Below are 23,141 nucleotides of genomic sequence, written 5' to 3'. Positions count from 1 at the left end.
ATATTAACCAAAAACCCTGTTATATAACAACAGAATCACAAGATAATACTAACTCATTTGTAACACCACAAGTAGAACCACTATTATTCCTCGGAAGCCATAAAAGAAGTACAGTTCTTCTGTATAAGCCGACAAATGACGCAGCACCATTACACATGATCTTATTATTATTATTATTATTATTATTATTATTATTATTATTATTATTATTATTTTGTTTTGTTCATTTTCTGTTTATTTGCATGTATTGTTTTCCTTTTCTTTTTGTACAGTATGTGGAGTTAAAAACATTGAGTTAATGATGACTAGGAGCAATGAAGTAGAACGTAAAAAGTTCAAAGAGGAGATTACGACACACTAACATGGCAGTGGAGTAAGGTTATGGCTGAATCAGTGAATGGGAGTAGGTCATTGAGAGTGGTTAGCAGAAGTCATGGAATGCACCAGCTACGCGAGTTCAGCCGGAAGGGAAAAGGAGGTCTTTAATCCTCAAAGTGCCGAATCGACACTCTATTATTGTTATTATTTGCACTAAATTTGTGCCTATTGTCATGGCCTCTGGTATCACCATTAAGGGTTGAGCAGGAGCCATAAAATAGCCTGTATTATATTCTATTGTATTTTAGGCACTATGTAGCTTGCTTATGCCAGTATGGATTTATGGGAACATGTATTTGGGAGTGAGCCTGTTATGTTCAGCATTAATTCTCTTCTTGGTAAGTCACTTACCATTTCCACCAAGAATATTACAAATATCTTCCATTCCTTTATATTTTTGCACAACTATACAAACCAAATGATAATTTGCACGTAAACGATGAAAAAAAAAAAAAAAAAAAAAGCCTGGCATGCTTTCACTTGTGAGAATGACCACTGGCCAGTCAGTGATTTTGGAAGAATACTGTGGTGCCATATGATGGCACATAGTAGCAGTACATAGCTGGAATAGACACTGTAGTTCACTCTTCATGTAGTACCAATTTTACGCACATAGATGTCACAGCTGATTTTCTACAGTGCATCGCCCAAAAGATTGCTGTGCCTCCATATGGTGTCACACCAACTCTGATTTCAAGACCTGTGTGCCGCCATATGGAATCACACCATCTCAAATTTGAAGACCAGCGTGACACCATATGACGGCACGTGGCACCCAACGGGTTAACCTCCAAAAAATCCATGGTCGAAATGTGACCAGAAAACAATGTTTAATAAACATTAACCCACTGGTCTGAAATATAAGGCTTCAGCCAACATTTATTTTAGAAAGAGTGTGATCTGCAATAATGTGTTGAGACTTTTATGGGCACCAGCAAATGTTTTTTTTTCCTTTCATATTTGCTGTGTGGTATTTTACACACATTTTACTATACTGTTGTTATTTAAAGGCCGCAGTGCAAAAGGTTTTCATATTTGTTCTCTTGTATTTTTTTACGCCTTTTAATACTGTCATCTCACTTTAAAAAATGGTAGATAGCCTACATCTTTCACTGTACCAACACATACACGACATAAAATGCATGCATGTCAGAAAAAAAAAAAACATGTGAAGTGTTTCCATATCTCTATTGGATAGTTTTCATTGTGTATTCAGTAGTACGTTTTCTCGCTTAACATGTTTCCTTTCCTTGTCCCTTGCAGAAACGCCTTAACAAAGTTCTACCGAACTTCTAATTTTCTCATCCTGGAGATTTTCTACTCCTATTCTTCTGCAGGCAGATTTAATTTTCTCTATCCTACGCCTAGAGATAATTAGTTCACTACAGATCAGATAGTGGCCTGTATCACTGAAAAATCCCCAGAATACCCACACATTCCTGACAATTTCTTGAATTCAAAGTCGGTTATGATATATGGATCTGGTGTGCCTACCCTCCCATGCCTGGCGGTGAATAGCCTTATGTCTGAAGAATGTGTTCATAATTGTTAATCCCATACTAGCACAGAGGTCCTGTAAATGCTTCCAATTTCTATTAGTTTCCATATCTTCCCCATATTTATCCATCACCCTCTTATATTCTTCTGTTCTACTTTCATCTCTTGCATTGAAATTGTCCATTAAAACACTATCCTATCCTTGTCGCTGCCCTGACTACGGCATCACTCAGTGCTTCATAAAACTTAACAAATTCCTCCTCATCTGCACATTCACATGGTGAATAAACTGAAACAATTCTTGTCCTAATTCCTCTAACTGGCAAATCTATCTACATCATTTGCTCATTTACATGCCTAACAGAAACTATGTTACGTGCAATAGTATTCCTGATGAACAGTCCTACACCACACTCTACCCTTCCCCTTTTAACACCCGTCAAGAACACTTTATAATCTTTCTTTTTATTTTTCATTTACGATTGGCTTTATGTTGCACTGACACAGATAGGGCTTATGGCAACAATGGGGTAGGAAAGGGCTTGGAGTGGGAAGGAAGTGGCCGTGGCGTTAATTAAGGTACAGTCTCAGCATTTGCCTGGTGTGAAAATGGGAAACAATGGAAAACCATCTTCAGGACTGCCAACAGTGGGGTTTGAACCCACTATTTCCCAAATACTGGATACTGGCCGCACCTCAGCGACTGCAGCTATCGAGCTCGGTAATGTAAGTTCTTATCTCTTTTTCGTTATCTCCCCTTAGCCAAACATATATTATCATTAACTACTAACACATCCAGAAGCATAGTCTCAGCCAGTTCTACTTTCTTTCTTCCATAAGCTCCATTACACGCACGCACGCACGCACACAAAATATCTCATTAGCTGGTTTAAAGATAAGCAAATTGTGACCAAATTCTCCTCAAGTTTTGGGTAACATCGGCTAATGTAAATTTAATAATGGAAGTTATTCCTGTATATAGGTTACTCTGGCCACTATAAGTGGTAGAAAACTGTTAATGGTATAAAAATATTGTGACAAATTGCATGTCTTAAGCAGAAAAGCTTGGCCCATAATAAACACTGGTAAAAGGGAGTCATAGGTTATGAGAGGTTACGACTTGGTGTTTGCAGCCCCAAACATCACTTAAATTGCAGTGCCACATTCATAATTTCATTACCGAGTAAGAATGAAACAAATGTATTCAGAGAAATTAAAAATTTATTTTACATGTTCATAGGCTTCAATTTAAAGCATTAAATGTTTAATAACATTCACTTATGAAAACACTGTATTATCTGAAAGTGTTTTATTGAAATCAATTTCTTTTAAAGGTGTTCAATGAATATGCTTCACAAACACATTAACACTTATTGCTAGACTTACATAAACTAACAAAAACATAAATGTTCTGGAAACTACATTAATTTCAGATGTCTTCCGAATGGAAAGGCCCCCCCCCCCCAGTTAGAATTTCATTTAAATATCTTATCAGCGTAGACAGGGTTGTATAATATTGGTAAGAATGGCTTCGACACTTTTTTTTTGTTTTTTGTAATCTTGCAGCATGGCTGAAGTTGCACGTGATACCACAGTTTTATTAAAAAGTGATTTATAAGAGCCCCATTTAATACTTGCTCTAAGATCTGGAGAATGCATTGCCAGATACTTCTCTAATAAACCAAGATTTATTACAGGATAAAACACAATCACCATCATGTAGAATAACCATTTATTTTGCAACAACACAATTTTTCATAGCTGTAACAAAGGTTGAAAACGTGAAACACATATATTGACATAATTATGCATATAGGTTTCTGAATGCACTATTTAAAATTAATGTTTGCTACTAATTTCTAGATGGCAGTTGAGAAAAAGTAACTTAGACATGGAATGGCCAAAGTTTCCCAGGCAAATGAAGTAAACCTAACTGATGGTACTTTGTCTAACAGGTGATTAAAAATAAAAGACATTAACAAGTCCTTCAAAGACATTGATCACAATAAATACACAAGAGAATGTTCTGGTTGACAAGTAAGATTTTAAAGCCATATATAGTGGTATGTTAAAAAATTAACACTTTCTACAGTACATCATTTTTACATTTTTTTTTTTTTTTTACCAACACCAATTAGGGTACTCATAAAAGTATGTACATTTCACATTTACAGAAGACTTACAAAAACATACTGTTTTGGTTCTTATTAAAACAGGTGTATATTCTCAATCTCTGGTATAAGACCACATTTTCCAGCAGCATTTCAGGAATATCTGAAAAGAAAAGAAAACCCAGTTTTAAAAATGATTATACTTTTGGGAAGTAGTCTACAGATGAAAGGCTCATCAATGAAATCCACATTCGAATACAGGCCTCCAATGATTCAGAATTGGATTAACGTCAACATAATTTACAGATTTTCCTGCACATTCAATATTTCCCCCATATTATATTTCTCTGATTCTGATCATTCATTTTGGTCAACAACTAATTGTACTAATTGCAATTCCAAGAGAAAGTGGATAAGCAAATATACATTTAAAATGCATACAATCTCTATATAAAATACACCAAACTGTTGTTAACTGTATGTAAAGTCGCAGTCACTAAATTAGGCGGATCAGAGAAGTTTTGCTGTTCACAAGGTTATGTAGTAACTAGCAAAGAAATGTCTAATTGAACACATCATTTCAGAGTGCGAACAGTTTGTTCTCTTTCAAGCTAATGATGTTACCTCCTTCAATATTGAAAAACAAATGATACTATAAGCTTCAGGAAAAGCTGTTGGTTTCAGTGGTGTAACTATTTTCCGTATCTCATGTTTATTGTTCCCTCAATTCTGAGGATTGTGATCTCTGAGGAGGCTACTGGTCAGTTGTCTTCATTTCTTGTGGTCCTCAGCCAGATGTTCTGCACAAAAGATATTCACTCCAATTACATTCTTGATAATCTTTGACTACTGAGTGGAAGCTCATTCACGATCTCTCTTTTCAATTTCAAGAATGATCACTTTTCTATGCCATTATTTCCACGTCACATAGTATGTCCAAAGAATTGTAAATCTATTTGTTTATATATTGATGATAATCTGATTCTGGGGAAGAGCTGGTTTATAATGAAATCATTGCACCAAAATGCTGTCCAAGGTATGTTTAACATTCTTTCCCAGCACCACATTTCAAAGGCATCAATTTTCTTCAAGTCTGTAGCATGAAGAGTCCACATCTTGGCTCCACAGAGGAAAACCGAAAATACCAGACTGGATACTACTTTCATTTTCAGTGGTAACGAGATACAGTGATCCTTCCATAAATGAGACAAATTCATCATTACATTTTTTGGCCACAGTTGTTCTTTTAACTTCATGAACCCAGCTACCTGAACTGGAAATGACTGAATCAAAGTATAGCCTTTCTGAGACGTTTTCCAATTCCTTGAAGATGTCTGTGCTGGCTAACTTTTTGGCTCTACAACAATAATTATTTTGATCTTGTTCATGATAATTTGTAGTCCTATTTCAACACTGACATTTTTGGCATGAGAAATGAGCTCTGCTATTTTCTTCCAATCAACAGCAATGAGTGCAGAATCATCTGCACAATGGAGGTTGAATATTTTCTTATCATCACCGGGAAATCCACCATCCTAAGTGCATCTCTCATTATGTACTCACCGTAGATATTGAAGAGCATGGCTGGCAAAATATAAGCCCTGCCAGACACCTTTCTGGAGCTTGAACTTCTCAGACAGTTTGCCATTTATTTTAACAATAGGTGAGGTGGCTTCATACAAACTTCTTATCCAGATGTGCAGGAACTCTCATTTCCAACAACACTAGCTACATTTTCTCCCACAAACACAGTCAAGGCCTTCTGGTAGTCTAAAAAGCAGATGATGAGAGGAAGTTGAAATTTTCTGCTTTTTTTTTTTTTGTTTAATATCTATTTCCTTGTGCCTTTACCTTGGACAAATCCAACTTGTTCAGGTGGGGATCTCTGAAGCAAAAATATATATATTCCATATAAACCACTGTAAATAATTAAAGAATAAACACCTGAACACTTAAATTTAAAACCATAAAATCATGCACTGAAATTTTCAGTAAGTGCCCCCAACATTCTGTTTCTTGAGCCTAAAAATGTTGTCTGTACGAAAAATGTAGTTAACAATCTGACTTTAATTCTTAATCTGAAACGTGTTTCCATGGGTCCCTTAGATTCCTGGGAAATGGCCCTGAAAGTGGCCATACATATGTCACTACCTGAGGTTGTTTGAGTTGTTTACGTCGTATGCGCCAGCACAGAACATGGTAAGTACTTTTGTATTACATATAAATCTGTATCAGTTTTATTGAAATACTTTTCTTTCTTTATGGTTTACAATATAACTTTAAAAAGTATTTTACTACTATACTTTTTTTTCCCCCTATTTGCTTAACGTCGCACCGACACAGATATGTCTTATGGCGACAATGGGATAGGAAAGGCCTAGGAAGTGGTAGGAAACGGCTGTGGCCTTAATTAAGGTACAGCCCCGGCATTTGCCTGGTGTGAAAATGGGAAACTACAGAAAACCATCTTCAGGGCTGCCGACAGAGGGGCTCGAACCCACTAGCTCCCGATTACTGGATACTGGCCACACTTAAGCGACTGCAGCTATCGAGCTCGGTCTACTATACTTTAAGCTACTTTAAAGAATATGTTTACATAAAATTAAAATGTATTAATAAGTATTCATTAGAGCCAAATGGACATAATTAGTATAAAATAGATCTATTCTATTCAACACTAAACGATCACAGAAAATATCACACAGAAATTTATTGAATGTTATGTTTAATATTCTCTATGTAGTCAGTATTTTGGCTCTTTTGGAACAAACTTTTAACTGTCACACAAGTTTTGCGATTATGAGAGAGAGAGAAAGATCACGGGTTCATGAAATATGGCTCGCATACACAGCTTATGGTGAAATCTGTGCACTGCCAGTCTTGTGACTGCACTTCTCATCTGACAATTCAGTCCCACCCAGTTCCTGGTGTAGAAATCACTTGCTATGTTTTCTGCTTTCATCCTCCTGATACTCAACTGCTCTTGCTCTTGTCTAGAAGATGGTAGTTGCACTGTTATTCTCAACTCCTATATTAGAAAATGTTCCTGTGCAAGAACATGTGCTAGGATCAAAACAGTCTTTTTGATATGCTCAGGATTCCTTTTAAGTATCTGGCTTTCATTCCTTCTATGGCTTTCAGGTCTGTTATTGTAAGTTGATCCCATATTAAATTTATCCCATAGGTGATTACTGGTACAACTTTGGCATGGAATAGGAGCATACCTGTTTTAATGGATAATTTAGCAGGTTCTTTTATTGCTATATATTAAGAATCGGTTTCTAGCTTCAAGGCAGTCTACGTTTTCTTAGTTACTGGCTCCATTCTTTCATCTTTTACTATTTCCTTGGCTCAATAGTATGTTTGAAGATTTTCTGCGGGACTGAAGCAGCAGTCACACGGTCGATGGCTTCTGATGATAATTTTTCTACATCTTTTATTTTGAATGTCTTGTTCCTCTCTGCCACTTTTCTCTTGACTTGAGCCCAAATTAATTCAATTGGGTTGTATAGGCAGTGGTAAACTGGCAACATTACTATCCCATGGCATCATGAGAGTGGAAATTAAACAAGGTCATGCTTCTTTTCTACTTTGAATGGAGCAACTTTTCTTCCAAACATTCTGCTCAAGTTTCTTGTTCACTAAAATATATACTTCTCAGCAACCAGTCTTGAGTTTTTTTCTTCCAGCTTGTACAGAGTACTTCAAGTGAATCTGAATGATATGGAGCTTTATCCATAACTATTACAAAAGGTTCTTCCAGTTTTATTAACAGGTCTTCTATAACATACTTTTTTACAAGATGTCTGGTTTTCCAAGTGGTAGCCTCTGCCAGAGTTGTTGAACAGGAACACGCACTTACACTAGGGTATAAAACTTTTAATACCACCTGTGTGGTAAAAAATCATTCTTACACCTTTTTCCAGTGGGCACCATCAATCCAAAATAAATAAACAAATAAACAAACAAACAAATAAATAAATAAATAAATAAATAAATAAATAAATAAATAAATATATATATAAAATAAGAGTTTTGTCTGTACATTGCTCAGAATTTGAAAAGAATGGTATTTTTGTATCGGTCATGTTCACAGTAACAAGAAAATGCATTTTTTACCTTTCCGTAATTTCTGTCTGTCTGTATGTATGTATGTATGTATGTATGTATGTATGTATGTATGTATGTATGTATGTATGTATGTACACGCATCACGAGAAAACGGCTGAAGAGAATTTAATGAAAATCGGAATGTAAAGTCGGGTGATGAACCGCTACAATCTAGGCTATAAATTATTTTAATCACGCTGAGTGAAATGGTAGTTTAGGGGAAGCCTGAAATTTAATTCTCAAATATTTATGTTATTAGTGGTCGTGTCTTAATGAAAATCGGTAGACAAACATGTGAAATAAGTCGCTACAATATAGGCTATACACGCTGAGAAAAATGGTAGTTTAGGGGAAGTCCTAAAATTTAATTGTCAAATATTTATTGTATTAGTGGTCGTATCTTCACGAAATTTGGTGTGCAAAGTCGGAGAATAGGTCGCTATAATCTAGGCTATCAATAATGTTATTCACATTGAGTGAAATTGTAGTTTAGGAGAAGGCCTGAAATGTAATCTATATATAAAATAAGAGTTTGTCTGTACATTGCTCAGAATTTGAAAAGAATGGCGTTTCTGTATCGTTCATGTTCACAGTAACAAGAAAATGCATTTTTTACTTTTCCGTAATTTCTGTCTGTCTGTCTGTCTGTCTGTCTGTCTGTCTGTCTGTCTGTCTGTACACGCATCACGAGAAAACGGCTGAAGAGAATTAAATGAAAATCGGAATGTATAGTCGGGTGATGAACCGCTACTATCTAGGCTATAAATTATTTGAATCGCGCTGAGCGACATAGTAGTTTAGGGAAGGCCTGAAATTTAATTCTCAAATATTTATGTTATTAGTGGTTGTGTCTTAATGAAAATCGGTAGACAAAGATGGGAAATAAGTCGCCACAATATAGGCTATACACGCTGAGAATAATGGTAGTTTAGGGGAAGGCCTAAAATTTAATTGTATTGTATTAGTGGTCGTATCTTCACGAAAATTAGTATGCAAAGTCGGGGAATAGGTCGCTATAATCTAGGCTATCAATAATGTTATTCACAATGAGTGAAATGGCAGTTTAGGGGAAGGCCTGAAATGTAATCTATATACAGAGTGAAGCGAAATTCGCGCTCTCGGGCGTCGCAGCGTGACTCTCTACATGCCAGCAATAAAAAGTGTCTTTCACAAAAGTTCGTCCTGCGAGTATATCAGGCAGAGAAAGGACGTTGAATAGTGGCAATCTGGCAACACTGTAACCACATGTACGGTAAGTACCTCTGTCAGCAACATATATTAGTGCTGCGCAGTGGGTGCATTGGATAGAGTTTTGGGTTGGCATGCAGGTGGTAGAGGGTTCGATCCTGGGTTGAGGCGCCATTTTTTGTTTACTAATTTCCGTCGGACATTACATACTGTAATACAGTAAGACACTGTACTTTAGGTCTCATGTATCCTACATTTACAACATTTTGTAACGCTGAACACAACAAATACCTTGCTAGGCCTACTGGTAACGTAAGCCCTTACGAAATACAATGGACTTGAACGAGGCAAGAATAACAGTTGCTACTAATCTGTGAGATCATTGGAGGAGGGTAGAAAGAAAACAGGTTTCACATTTAGTACACGAAGTGGTGCGAATAAATTCACGCCCACGACGTGGAAAGGACGTCTTTCAAAGCTGACCAAGGGAAACGATTGTTCGTCCATTTGTAGGATCGTAGTATGTAAGTGCAAAGGGTTTTTAGAGGACCCGCTGCAATGGCTGTTGACGATTAAGTTGCCAGATACCATACCACCTGGACTACATTTATGAAATTAAAAAAATACGCTTCAACCCAGGATCGACCCCTCGACCTCCTGAATGCAAACCCAAAACTGTATCCACTGCACCCACTGTACAGCACAAAGAATACGTGTTGACAGAGGTTGTTACCCTACATGTGGTTACAGTGTTGCCAGATTGCCACTCTTCAATGCCCTTTTTTTCTGCCGGATATACTTTAAGGACGAACCTTTGTGAGAGACATTTTTTTATTGCTGGCATGTGAGCAGTCGCACTGCGACGCCCGAGTGCGCGAATTTCGCTGCACCCTGTATATAAATAAGAGTTTTGTCTGTACATTGCTTTTAATTTGAAAATAATGGTATTTCTGTATCGGTCATGTTCAGAGTAGCAAGAAAATGCATTTTTTACTTTTCCGTAATTTCTGTCTGTCTGTCTGTCTGTACACGCATCACGAGAAAACGGCTGAAGAGAATTTAATGAAAATTGGAATGTAAAGTCAGGTGATTAACCGCTAGAATCTAGGCTATAAATTATTTTGATCATGCTGAGTGAAATGATAGTTCAGGGGAAGGCCTGAAATTTAATTCTCAAATATTTATGTTATTAGTGGTCGTGCCTTAATGAAAATCAGAAGACAAACATTGGAAAAAAGTCGCTACAATATAGGCTATACACGCTGAGAAAAATGGTAGTTTAGGGGAAGGCCTAAAATTTAATTGTCAAACATTTATTGTATTAGTGGTCGTATCTTCTCGAAAATTGGTATGCAAAGTCGGGGAATAGGTCACTATAATCTAGGCTAACAATAATGTAATTCACACTGAGTGAAATGGTAGTTTAGGGGAAGGCCTGAAATGTAATCTATATATAAAATAAGTGTTTTGCCTGTACATTGCTCAGAATTTGAAATGAATGGTATTTCTGTATCTGTCATGTCTACAGTAACAAGGAAATGCAATTTTTACTTTCCCATAATTTCTGTCTGTCCGTCTGTATGTATGTATGTATGTATGTACACGCATCGAGAGGAAACGGCTGAAGAGAATTTAATGAAAATCGTCATGTAATGTCGGGTGATGAACCACTACAATCTAGGCTATAAATTATTTTATTCACGCTGAGTGAAATGGTAGTTTAGGTGAAGGCCTGAAATGTAATTCTCAAATAAGTTATTTATGTCATTAGTGGTCGTATAGATAAATCTATATATATCAATCTCACAGCTGCGCGCTCCTAACCACACGGCCAACTCGCCTGGTCGTACCGACTGAAACAGCCTGCCTGTATATTGGCGGGAAGTAGCATGCCATTCCTCTGGTTCATACATTTTCTGATATATCAGGTTCGTAACACACTGGTTCATCATAGTATTCGAGCTATTCAATCCCTACTCGGAGGCACTGATTGGAATGAGTAGTGTGCATGTTTAACGGAACAATGACAGAGGAGTGTTCACGGCAGTCTGCGACCTGGTTATTCCAGCTCTGGAACTTCGGACTCTTAGATCGGCACCGCAGTACTGTTCGTTGAAAGTGAGAAAGTGTGCGGTGTTTCATTTGATCGAGTATTTTATATGATAACATTGCTTTCAGTCGCTACATTCCTACTGACGGTTGTAGAGACCTATGTTGGATTAAGTTAGGAAAACCACCAAGTCAGTCTTTCTGAGAATCCCGTAGCGAAGCACAGGTACATCAGCTAATAAATAAATAAATAAATAAATAAATAAATAAATAGATAGATAGATAGATAGATAGATAGATAGATAAATAAATAAATAAATAAATAAATACGTTGCCTCTGGTATTGCTCATGTTTCAGGTCATACATGTTTCTCAAATATCGTGCACGGGCTAAGACCAGATTTTGTCTTTCTAACAGAATTTTTCTTCCATCATTAGCCCTCCTGTATTTGAAGCCTAAGTAGTGCAGCACTCGTCGCATTAAACATACACTTTCACTATATTCTAACTTCTCTCTTAGCTGTATACAAGTACGCTAAGTTTCTCTCTTTATCACAGTTCTTCCTTGGAAACGAAAAAGAACATATTTTTTTGGTTGGGTGAATATTTTGTTTCATTAACACATCTCTAGACTGAATGAAGGTTAATATTACACGTTATTGCAGTCACTTCTTGGCTTTTTTTGATATTCACAGTCTGCAAAAAAATGCGAGTCAGCCAACTTCTATTGCAATACATTCACAATTACTGATTTTGTTTGGCTGGCTAAATCCTCCTTCTTAAGCTCTCCCAGCCGACGACGCTTCAGAAGAGTTTCTTGTTTCCTTCTCAAAACTTATTTTGTCTCCAAACAAACACCAGGCTGAAACGATTCAGAATGACTCAGGTCAGGTGGATATGGAGCAGACCGGCTTTGATTAGACAGCACTGCCAATCCGTGCTCAGAGGTAAGAGACTCTCGAACATCTGTTGATTCACTGTTCCCATATATGACAACAGCACAAACCTGGAGAGGCATGTGGCAGTAAAGCAGATGGTGGGAAGACCAAGAACCCACGGCATGGACAACTAAAGGTGACCTTGCAGATCATGGAAGAACGTTGAGGATGTCATTAGAACAGAACGCATCTAAATAAGACAGAGTTAACATGTTAACTAATTTAGTGGCTATTCGTATAGTCTCATGTTCACAAATTAGATTAACATCGGGTTTCAATATTTTTCCGGTCTAGAAAGCCAAGAATAACGGCCGAGAGGATTCGTCGTGCTGACCACACGACACCTCGTAATCTGCAGGCCTTCGGGCTGAGCAGCGGTCGCTTGGTAGGCCAAGGCCCTTCAAGGGCTGTAGTGCCATGGGGTTTGGTTTGGTTTGGTTTGGTTTGGTTCAATATTTTTCATGAAAATTTACATCCACATCACTAGTTGCCAGTTTCCTCATTGTAAATACTACAGCAATTGGCTTCACATCCCACTGGCATAGTTAAGTCTTATGGCAATAATGGGATAGGAAACGGCTAAGAGTGGGAAGGAAGCGGCCATGGCCTTAGTTAAGATATGAAAATGGGAAACTACAGAAAACCATCTTCAGGGCTGGCAACAGTGAGGTTTGAACCCACTATCTCCCAAGTGCAAGCTCAGAGATGCGCACGGCCAACTTGCTCGGTCATTGTAAATAGAAATAAACTTTAGAATGTATGAGCATATAAATGAACGAATTGGCAAAGAATGTTAAGTTTTGTTTTGTTTTGTTTATATTCGTTAAGGGGATAAGAAAAATCTTTCATTTCAGAATGCACATTTTTAATGAAGACTTATCAATAAGGTTCTTCATGAAAAGTAAATCTGTTATCAAAAATGTATTTTTCTCTTCTCTTAACAAGAAAAATAAGAATAATGACTGCAGGATTATTTAATTTCATAAGACAAATATGTATTTTTATTATTTTACTACTGATGTACCTGTGCTTTGCTACGGGATTGGATTCTCAGAGACTGACCTTGTGGTTTTCCTAACTGAAGTCAACATAGGTCATTACACAAACGTCAGTAGGAAAGTAGCAATTAAAAGCAATATCATATAAAGTACTTGATCAAATGAAAAACTGCACTTTTCTCACTTTTAACGAACAGTACTACGGTGCCGATCTAACAGTCCAAAGTTCCAGAGCTGGAATGACCAAGCCTCAGACAGTCGCGAACACTCCTCTGACATTATTCCGTTAAATATGCACTCTGCTCATTCCAATCAGTGCCTCAGAGTAGGGGTTGAATAGCTCGAATGCTATGATGAATGAACCAGTGTGTTACGTACCAGTAGTATCAGAAAATGTATGAACCAGTGGAATGGCATGCTAAAGAAAGTATCGAACTCTCCAGCTACTTCCCACCAATATTCAGGCAGGCTGTTGCACTCGGTACGACCGGGCAAGTTGGCCATGTGGTTAGGGGCGCACAGCTGTGAGCTTACATCTGGGAGATAATGGATTTGAACCCCACTGTCGGCAGCCCTGAAGATGGTACTCCGTGGTTTCCCATTTCCACACCAGGCAAATGCTGGGGCTGTATCCTAATTAAGGCCAAGGCCACTTTGTTCACACTCCTAGCCCTATCCTATTCCATCATCGCCATAAGATCTATCTGTGTCGGTGCGACGTAAGTCAAATTAAAAAAAAAAATACTCGGTACGCAGCAGTAATCCTGTCTATCGTAAATGAGTGGCAACAGAAGACACAAAGCACATCACACAAATGGTGAATGTAATGCTACTGTTGATCAATTTTATGAACTTCCTATATTGTAGGTCTTCACATTTAGTTTTCTTTCGACTCTGTGATATAAGGTCATCTTATAAAATTATTTATAGCATAGACTGTAGTTCCTTATTCTCCGACTTCACATACCGATTTTCATTAAATTCTGTTTACCCATTTTCTCGTGACTCGGCGCTGATTTGGACTTACAAGGGGGCATTCCCTACTCGTCACTACCGATTTTGCTCAAATTTACAGAACATGCAGGGCTTGGCTAGAAATGAAAGTACCCGAAGTGGGAACTCCAGATGGCCAAGCATATAGAAAATAAAAATGAAAATGTTGACGTGGCTCTCGCACCGTATAAGCCACTTACGTTAGAGTGCGCATGCCGAGCAGTAGTTGGCGTAGCGGTAAGAGCCCGGAGTAGTATTTCGATGGTCGTGGGTTCGACTCACCGTGTGGAGACCTTTTTCCGTTCTCAATTTTCATATTGTATTATATGTTATGTATATTGTATTATACATACATTATATATTATTTTGTTTCTATATTATTTTATTTATTTATTTATATGCAAAAGGCATAAGGGACGTCATTTTTTAATGAGCGCATAATTGTATCAAATTTGGAGCTGCGAACTTTCCCGACGTGTTCAAACAGGAATTCTTCTTTTTTCTGCTTTATTGGCTATCTTCCCTCTTTGGGGAATGTGCCATAAACGTGAATAGTCGTTTCACAATAAGATTCGTTTTCACCTGACAAGTGAAGGTTGCTCCTGGCGGCTGCACACGAACAATAGATTCTTGGGCAGATGTCCGCGACCGTTAGGGAGTTCATTTGTTTGCTAGCTCTTGGCCAAGTAACTTGAATTGTGCGAGAACACTGTTAGAATAGTCTGGAAGATATTTAAATTGTTGTGAAATGAAATTGTGAGGAAAATACTGTGGAAAAATTGACAATGTCGGACAAAAGTGAAACTTTTAATATGCCTGGAACGTCGACAGAAAATGAACAGAAGTCGGATGATAGCATCCACAGCGAAGCATCGAAGCAATGATTGAAGACGACGATGGATTATAGTTTACATCTTTTGGCCGAAGAGAATCTAATCTCATCAGAAAGTTCCGAAGTGATAACCGAAAAACACATTCTAATCGGACATAAAATACACGAGAAAGTAGTGGAAGTTTTATCCGAGTATCAGTTTATATGCGATGAAGAGTTGATCTGGCACGAAGAAATCGACCAAGAAGAAGAATATCAAATGTTGGAGGACGCCAGATCGTCGTCAAGTGATGAGTATGAACCCGATGAAAAAAACGATAGAGGATCCAGATTACGTTCCACTCGACTACAAAATAATGGTGGTTAATCTAGCCAAAGTGCATCCAACGTGGAGGTTAAAAAGTTTGCAAACGAAAGGAGGATTTTGCTTGAAGCATATGCGGGATTTGAAAATTTGGCAGCAACCTATTAAAAATGGTATAGAACTCATAAGGATAAATACAATACAATTGACTTGTGGAGATATGATCGCTTCGTAGAAGTGCGATGTTGTAACCAGCAAGTCACCACAAGAAACTTGCAAAAACGGGCACTTGCTGCTGCCAGTCAATTTCTTAATTTTAAATTCAAAGCATTCGAATCGTGGGTCATTGACTTTAAACAAAGGCATAAGATTCGTCAGAGGAAAATTACAAGATTTGTGTCGGAAAAAGAGACAGCTACACAACAGGAAATCCTTGCTGCAGCAGATACGTTCCGATTCCAAACTGGAGCTCTCATTCCTCAATACGACAAGGATTTTGTTATCAACACTGATCAAGTGCGTAAGTCAAGAATTCTTATTTCTCTACCTCAAATGAAATACTCTGTTTAATGGCGGGTATAATAAATTTACATTCGTATATTATTTTTCCAGGTTGCCAGTACCAGTCGACGTATAACCGAACCCTGGAAAACTTGGGGGTAAAAACAGTTTTCGTAAAAAGAAAGGATATGAACAAAGTAACCCACTCATATACAGCGCAATATTCTACGAGCCTTTCCGGAAAGCTATTACCAAAATGTTACGTATGCTTACAAGAGAATACTGGCTCTTTTGGACTGCGGATTCAAAAAACGGTGGATGAATACGCAGCAAAATACAAGAATGTCATCATCACTTCTTCAAAATCAGGAATACTTACAACAGCGTTGTATACTAAATTTTTAACAGATGTCATGAAGCTGTACGTACAAGAGAACAAATTTCTTCTGCTGATTGACTCGTGGGGAGGACAAACAAATCCACAATTAATGATGAACTCTTCCTAGATGAAGGATTGCCGACGTGTAGCATCAAAGTAATTCCCTCTAAATATACTCCACTGGTGCAACCCTGCGATGTATATTTTTATCGTCAGGTCAAAAACTTGATTTAAAAAATACAAAATTGCTCTCATCTCATTGAGCAAAAAAAAACTTCCCGAGAAGACTTCATAAAAATACATTTGATTGTTCATCAATTATCCACGCCAATATTTGGTAACATGTTACGTTACGCGTGGTTCGCTTCTAAACTTTGCGATGAGAGAGAATGCTTTATGAATGTCAATCAAGTATGTTTTTCTATGGAGACGTTGAAACAGCGATGTGGTACGCGCTTTAATTACAACTCATTGTTGAAAAGTCTGACAATGAAATCCCAATTTTATACCTTTTCTATGCCTTTTGCGTATAAATAAATAAAATTAATTATTCACCTCTTTACTTAATTGGAAGGGGCCGATGACCTTTGATGTTAGGCCCCTTAAAACAACAAGCATCATCAACAGCAGCAAGCTTAATTGGAAAATTAATAATATAAAAGTTGACAGTAAAAGAAAACAAAAAAAAAAGCCTCCACACAGGGAGTCGAACCCACGACCAGCAAATTACTAGTCCGAGCTCTTACCGCTACACCAAATACTGCTCGGAGTGCGCCCTAACATAAATGGCTTATTCGGCGCGAGAGCCGTGGCAATATTTTTATTTTTAATTTCTATACACTTGGCCATCTAGAGTTCCCACTTCGGGTACTTTCATTTCTAGCCAAGTCCTGCATGTTCTATAAATTTGAGCGAAATCAGTGGTGAAGTGTAGGGAATGCCCCCTTGTTAGTAACAAAAATCCAAATTCATAAATATCTCTGTGATTATAGCCGGTACGGTAACAATGTATAAGACATAAATGGTCAGAAATTTAAAACTATATAACTGTAGTTATGTAATCGATACGACCACTAATAACATAGATATTTGAGAATTAAATTTTTGGCCCTAAACTACCATGCATCTCAGCGTGACTAAAATTATTTATGGCCTAGATTATAGCGATTTATTTCCCGACCTTGCATACCGATTTTTATTAAGATAAGACCACTAATATGAACATTTGAGAATGAAATTTTAGACCTTCCCCTAAACTACCATTTTTCTCAGTGTGAATAAAATTATTTATGTCCTACATTGTAGCGACTTTTACCCTGACTTAGCCTACCAATTTTCGTTAAGATATGACCACTAATAACATAAATATTTAAGAATTAAATTTTAGGCCTTCCCCTAAACTACCATTTTATTCAGCGTGAATACAATTATTTATGGCATAAATTATAGCAACTTATTCCCCGACTTCGCATACCGATTTTCATTAAGGTACGACCAATAATAACATAAATATTTGAGAATTAAATTTTAGGCCTTCCCCTAAACTACCATTTCACTCAGCGTGAATAAAATTATTTATAGCCTAGATTGTAGCGACTTATTTTCAGACTATGCATACCAATGGAAGATAGGAAACTTAAAAGGGTCCACCTTTTCAATACAAATAAATGTTATAGTTTATTTACAACATATATTTACACTTGGAACTAGTTTCGAAGCTGTTTGGCGTCATCTTCAGCCAAAATGTGGGAAATAGGCATAGCATGTAGACATTTATATTATACAAGGTGTTACATCAGTGTGATTAAAAGAGAGAATATGAAGACGTGAAGTACGTCAGTTTCAAAATGGTCATGAAGGGCGAGTCAAAATTGTATAAACATGAGATAACATAAACACACAAACAAAAAACATATATACATATAAACTGTAACAAAACCATGCGGAAGTACGAAATGATTGGCATTGGAGATTCAAATTATTTCAGACACTCTTCCATTGAATGTTGCCTGCCGCGAGTGTAGTACAAAACATAGGTTAGATTTCAATAAACACAATCGTCTCAAAAATGCACATAACATTTTAAAAATATTTGGGTTGAGATGAAATTTGGCAGTTAGGGATAGAAATCACTTATTCAATAAGCGTCAATTAAAAAAAAACAGCTGTGAAGGGTGAGACAGAAATTGCACAAGCATGAGTTTGCACTCGATAAATGCAAAAAACACATGTAACACACTCGGAAATGTAGGTTCTCGATGGATTTGGCATCAAAGGTCTGCGTTCAATCATTCGTTGAATGGCAATGGTGCGAGTGTAGTTCAAATGCGCGTGAGGATTTAACAGCCTCTTAGAATTGCACGTGAGATCTGAACTCATGGTGCGAGATGAACTTGGCTGTGAAGGTTCGAATTGTAGATATGCAGTAATGCCATTTCGAAACAGTCCATGAAGGGTGAAACAAAAGCTATAATTCATACGAGTTAGGACTCATTAAATAATACTTTCAAATACAAATAACATATTCAAATTTCCGTAGTACAAGGTGAAATTGGCAGTTAAAGAATTAAAATTTGTAGATATTTCTTCGTCAGGTGCCATATAGGTCAAGCGCAGCGTAAGTATGAGACAGGGCTCAATATATCCAAACTTGTACGAATGTATATAACATATCTGAATCCAAGTGTGAGATGAACATGGTAGTTAAAGAATCACTTTGTTGAGGGTGTAGTAAACATATTCAGCTCGACAAGAATACAAAATTCGAATTAAGGAAGACGTTCCTCTGAGAGCTTAGAGGTTGACTGTGCTAATATTTGTGGTGTATTGTTGCAACGTTACGTGTAGGGTGGGGGCAGATTTCTATGATGATTATTGCGGGACCTAAGGCGGTAAAGCTATGGCGCGAGATGAAGAGGAACAGAGCACATTGGACTGTTTAGGTCTGGGGAGTGGCCATTGTGGGATTAGGAGGGGAGAGGAAAGGAGCGGTAGGGGAGGAGGAGTGGAAGGAGGGGGGATATGGAGGGTGATGCGGTGAAAGTGTGTGACGTGACAAAGTATTATGCATAATGTGAAAGACAGATCTGTTTTTCGGAATATTAATATTTTTGAAAAATTCAATGATGAAGTTGAATAGGATCTTTGGTTTCTCTGAGATATCATTTAAGGTTTGGATTGAAATATTGGTCTAAGTAAATATAGAGGTTTTCAGTGACGTCTAGGAAAGAACCTTTGTTTAGAATTTCTAATACCTCAAGATCTTGATTTATTTCAGTAAAGTTTTGCTTAAATTCTTTTATATGTAGGCTGACCGCGGAAAAACGATTGTGTTTTATGGCATTGACATGTTCTGCATATCTGATTTTAAAACTGCGTCCTGTTTGCCCTAGGTAAGAGCTTTTGCAGTCTTGGTAAGAAAACCTATATACACCTGATTTAGAAAAAGGACTACTTTTATTTATTGATGAGTTATGTAGGATCTCTGTGCTTCTATTGTTAGTACGAAAGGCTATTTTAACGTTGTGTTTTTTAAGAACGTTGGTGACGTAAATTTCTTTATTAAAGGTGAATGTAGAAAATGTGGCAGTGCTAGTATTGTCTTTTATTAGGGTGGTTTTTGGGCGGTGTCTGAATTTATTGATTATTCTTTCAATAAAGGTTTCACTATATCCATTAAATTTTGCTATAGAGCGAATGGTGTTCATTTATTTATTTATTATTTTTCTGGACATCGGAATCTTGAATGCTCGGTCTACTAAGCTATTATATGTAGCCGCTTTATGTGTTTGGGGATGTAGTGAGTTATTTCTTATAGTAGTGGCCGTTTGAGTGGGCTTTCTATAGATACTATATGTTTGCGTGTTTATGTTATCTCATGTTTATACAATTTTGACTCGCCCTTCATGACCATTTTGAAACTGACATTGTACTTCACGTCTTCATATTCTCTCTTTTAATCACAGTGATGTAACACCTTGTATAATATAAATGTCTACATGCTATGCCTATTTCCCACATTTTGGCTGAAGATGACGCCAAACAGCGTCGAAACTAGTTCCAAGTGTAAATATATGTTGTAAATAAACTATAACATGTATTTGTATTGAAAAGGTGGACCCTTTTAAGTTTCCTATCTTCCATTCTCAGTTCAATACGGACAAAAATGAAATTCTTAGATTTAAATATGCATACCAATTTTCATTAAATTCTCTTCAGCCGTTTTCTCGTGATGCATGTACAGACAGACAGACAGACAGACAGACAGACAGACAGACAGACAGACAGACAGACAGACAGACAGACAGACAGACAGACAGACATTACGGAAAATGAAAAAGTGCATTTCCTTGTTACTATGGACACGACTGATACAGAAATACCATCCTTTTTAAATTCTGAGCAATGTGCAGACAAAACTCTTATTTTATATATATAGATTTGGAAGAATGGTGGTAACAGAATTACAAGCAGCATAAATGGAATTACTACTCATAGTAACATACAGTTCCAGTTCCTTGGTACTATTGGCAAGCCTCTTCCATTCTGTCTTATTAAGATACCTTCTCTTTTTAACGACATCCTCTAATGTCTATCCCCGATCGGCACGGTCCATCTTTAGAGATGCATCCAGTGGGTTCTTGGTCTTCCCACCATCCATTTTCCAACTACATGCCCTTCCAAGTTAATATAAGCTGTCCTTGTTGGCTCCATTCTCATCACATGTCCAAACCACCTCTATCTGAATATGCTGAAAATCTAAAAAAATATGTCTCAATTCTAGCTTTCTTTCTCATAATATCATTCCTTAACTTGACCAGTTCTGTTTTTTGAATTGTGAACCTAAAGAACTTTATCTCTGCCTGTAATCTTGATGGGTTCTTAGTGAGGGTGCATGTTTTGATACCACAGGCTAAGACTGGTATGAAGTATTTATTATTAAACATCACCAGCTTTGTTTCTCTTAGTACTCTGGGGTTCCAGAGCCACTTGCTGCACACTATTCAGAACCTTCTTTGAGGCTAGTGTGTCTCGAGAAAGTATGCAAAGTTTTCCCACACTATTGAAGGTTTCCTAGCATGAGGTTCACTGGTTGCCCCTCTGTTTCTTGCTATCACTACTGTTTTGGCTTTGTTTATCCTACAATTGAATTCCTGGAACTTAACCTTCCATTAATTGAGTCTCAACTGTACCTATTCCTCAGTTTCTCCACAGATCATGACATCATCAGCAAAAGACATTGCATTAGGTTCACCAGAGATTTTCTTGATGTTCTTCATTATGTCATCCATGATGGTGATAAACAGCAATGACCAAGCGAGTGACTGCGCAGTTTGGGTCATGTAGCTGTCAGCTTATATTCGGGACATAGTGGGTTTTGAACCCCACTTTTGGCAGCCCTGAAGATGCTTTTCCGTGGTTTCCCATTTTCATAACAGACAAATGCTCAGAGACCTTAATCAAGACCACAAACACTTCCTACCGTGCCATTCCACTATTCCAGCAATTAAGCTCAATCGAATTAAGACAGATGCGATTACCAGTATTGAAGTTAGACACAATGAATAAATTACATAAGATATCAAAGAATTGAGAGTAAGGCAGAGTCAAAATGAATAAAATTGCAGTGGCAGTGACCAAGATAAAATAGATATTCAAATTGTTAAGGACGAAACTGTTTAAAAATACAAATAAAAGCTTAACTCTAGTACATGGACGTATTCTGAAGATAGTAAAATTGTGTCAAATTCTCAGAAACAGTGAAGGAAATAAGAAAGAAAAGCTGTTTATAGGACATATATAAGCCTACAGCACAAGAAGATAATACAAGATTTAACAAATACTCGTAAAGTAATAAATATGCCTCATAAACGGATTTGCAGCAGCAAACAAGAAGAGCAACGACAAGGCTGTGATTTCAAGAAATAATATTCACTATACTGCACTAGAGACGATTAAAGACTATTAAAGCCATTCTTTACTATAACAAATTAAAGTATCTGCAGACATATTAGAGATCTAATATAAACATTGCTATTATACGAAGTTATATTAAGCAAAACGCAATTATATAATTCATGTTAGAAAGCTTTAAAACTGTTAAAATGTCACAGCTGATCTCATCATTGTATTCTGTATTCTCACTCGAGTTTTTGAAGGAAACCATGGCTTACTACGAAGATTGATAATCGACTATCTGGATGATTCCGAACTCGACTGACATACCTGAGATAACCCCTAACCCACGATGACACCAATGATGCCAGCCAAGCAGAATGACCAGAATCCTGAGCTGTAGAGGATGACCAAATGATAAATATCATTCCAGAAAGCGATCAACACCTCACCATAAGAAGCTGGAATATGTGTGATGTTTACATGCATTTATTCAATTATTTTTAAAGTGTTGTCTTAAGATGATTAATTTTTATTGTCACAACGTTCCGGTAGGATGATGTGCTTGTGTTGGCTGCATTAATAGATACTGTAACACAGAGCTTTCCTCCATGACCTCACGAAATGGATTTGAAAAGACGGTGGATCGTAGGAGTAATTCGCAAGAAGTGATTGAGGATTTGTACATTTATTTAATACATAACACTTTACAAAATGTAAAGGTTAACAATTACAAATAAATTATTATAGCAATGTTAAATTCCAAAGTAAGCTACAATAGGCCAGCTTTTTTAAAGGACACACATCACAGCAGATACATTGTATTCTATTAACATAGTCTCAATGATAGCAATAATAATAATAATAATAATAATAATAATAATAATAATAATAATAATAATAATAATAATAATACTGAAGAAGTTGGATGGCAACACCAAATTCTACAAGACCATGCAGAAGATGGT

At 37.0% G+C, this 23,141-nt stretch overlaps 1 protein-coding gene and 1 pseudogene across 1 annotated transcript in view; one reads left to right on the top strand and one right to left on the bottom strand.

The window, feature by feature from the left end:
- The first annotated feature begins 652 nt into the window (after nt 1-652).
- LOC136862339 (uncharacterized) lies at nt 653-22,498 on the top strand (annotated as a pseudogene).
- LOC136858519 (E3 ubiquitin-protein ligase TRIM23) overlaps nt 3,079-23,141 on the bottom strand; it is a 218,119-nt gene continuing 198,056 nt past the window's right edge. Inside the window, exon 11 of the mRNA XM_067138121.2 lies at nt 3,079-4,149. The gene's annotated coding sequence lies outside the window, so the exon portion shown is untranslated. The remainder of the gene's footprint in view (nt 4,150-23,141) is intronic.

This window comes from Anabrus simplex, chromosome 1, assembly GCF_040414725.1.
Source record: "Anabrus simplex isolate iqAnaSimp1 chromosome 1, ASM4041472v1, whole genome shotgun sequence".
Taxonomy (NCBI): Eukaryota; Metazoa; Arthropoda; class Insecta; order Orthoptera; family Tettigoniidae; genus Anabrus; species Anabrus simplex.
The sequence above is the reverse complement of the archived record's forward strand: the minus strand, read 5'-3'. Positions and strand labels throughout refer to the sequence as shown.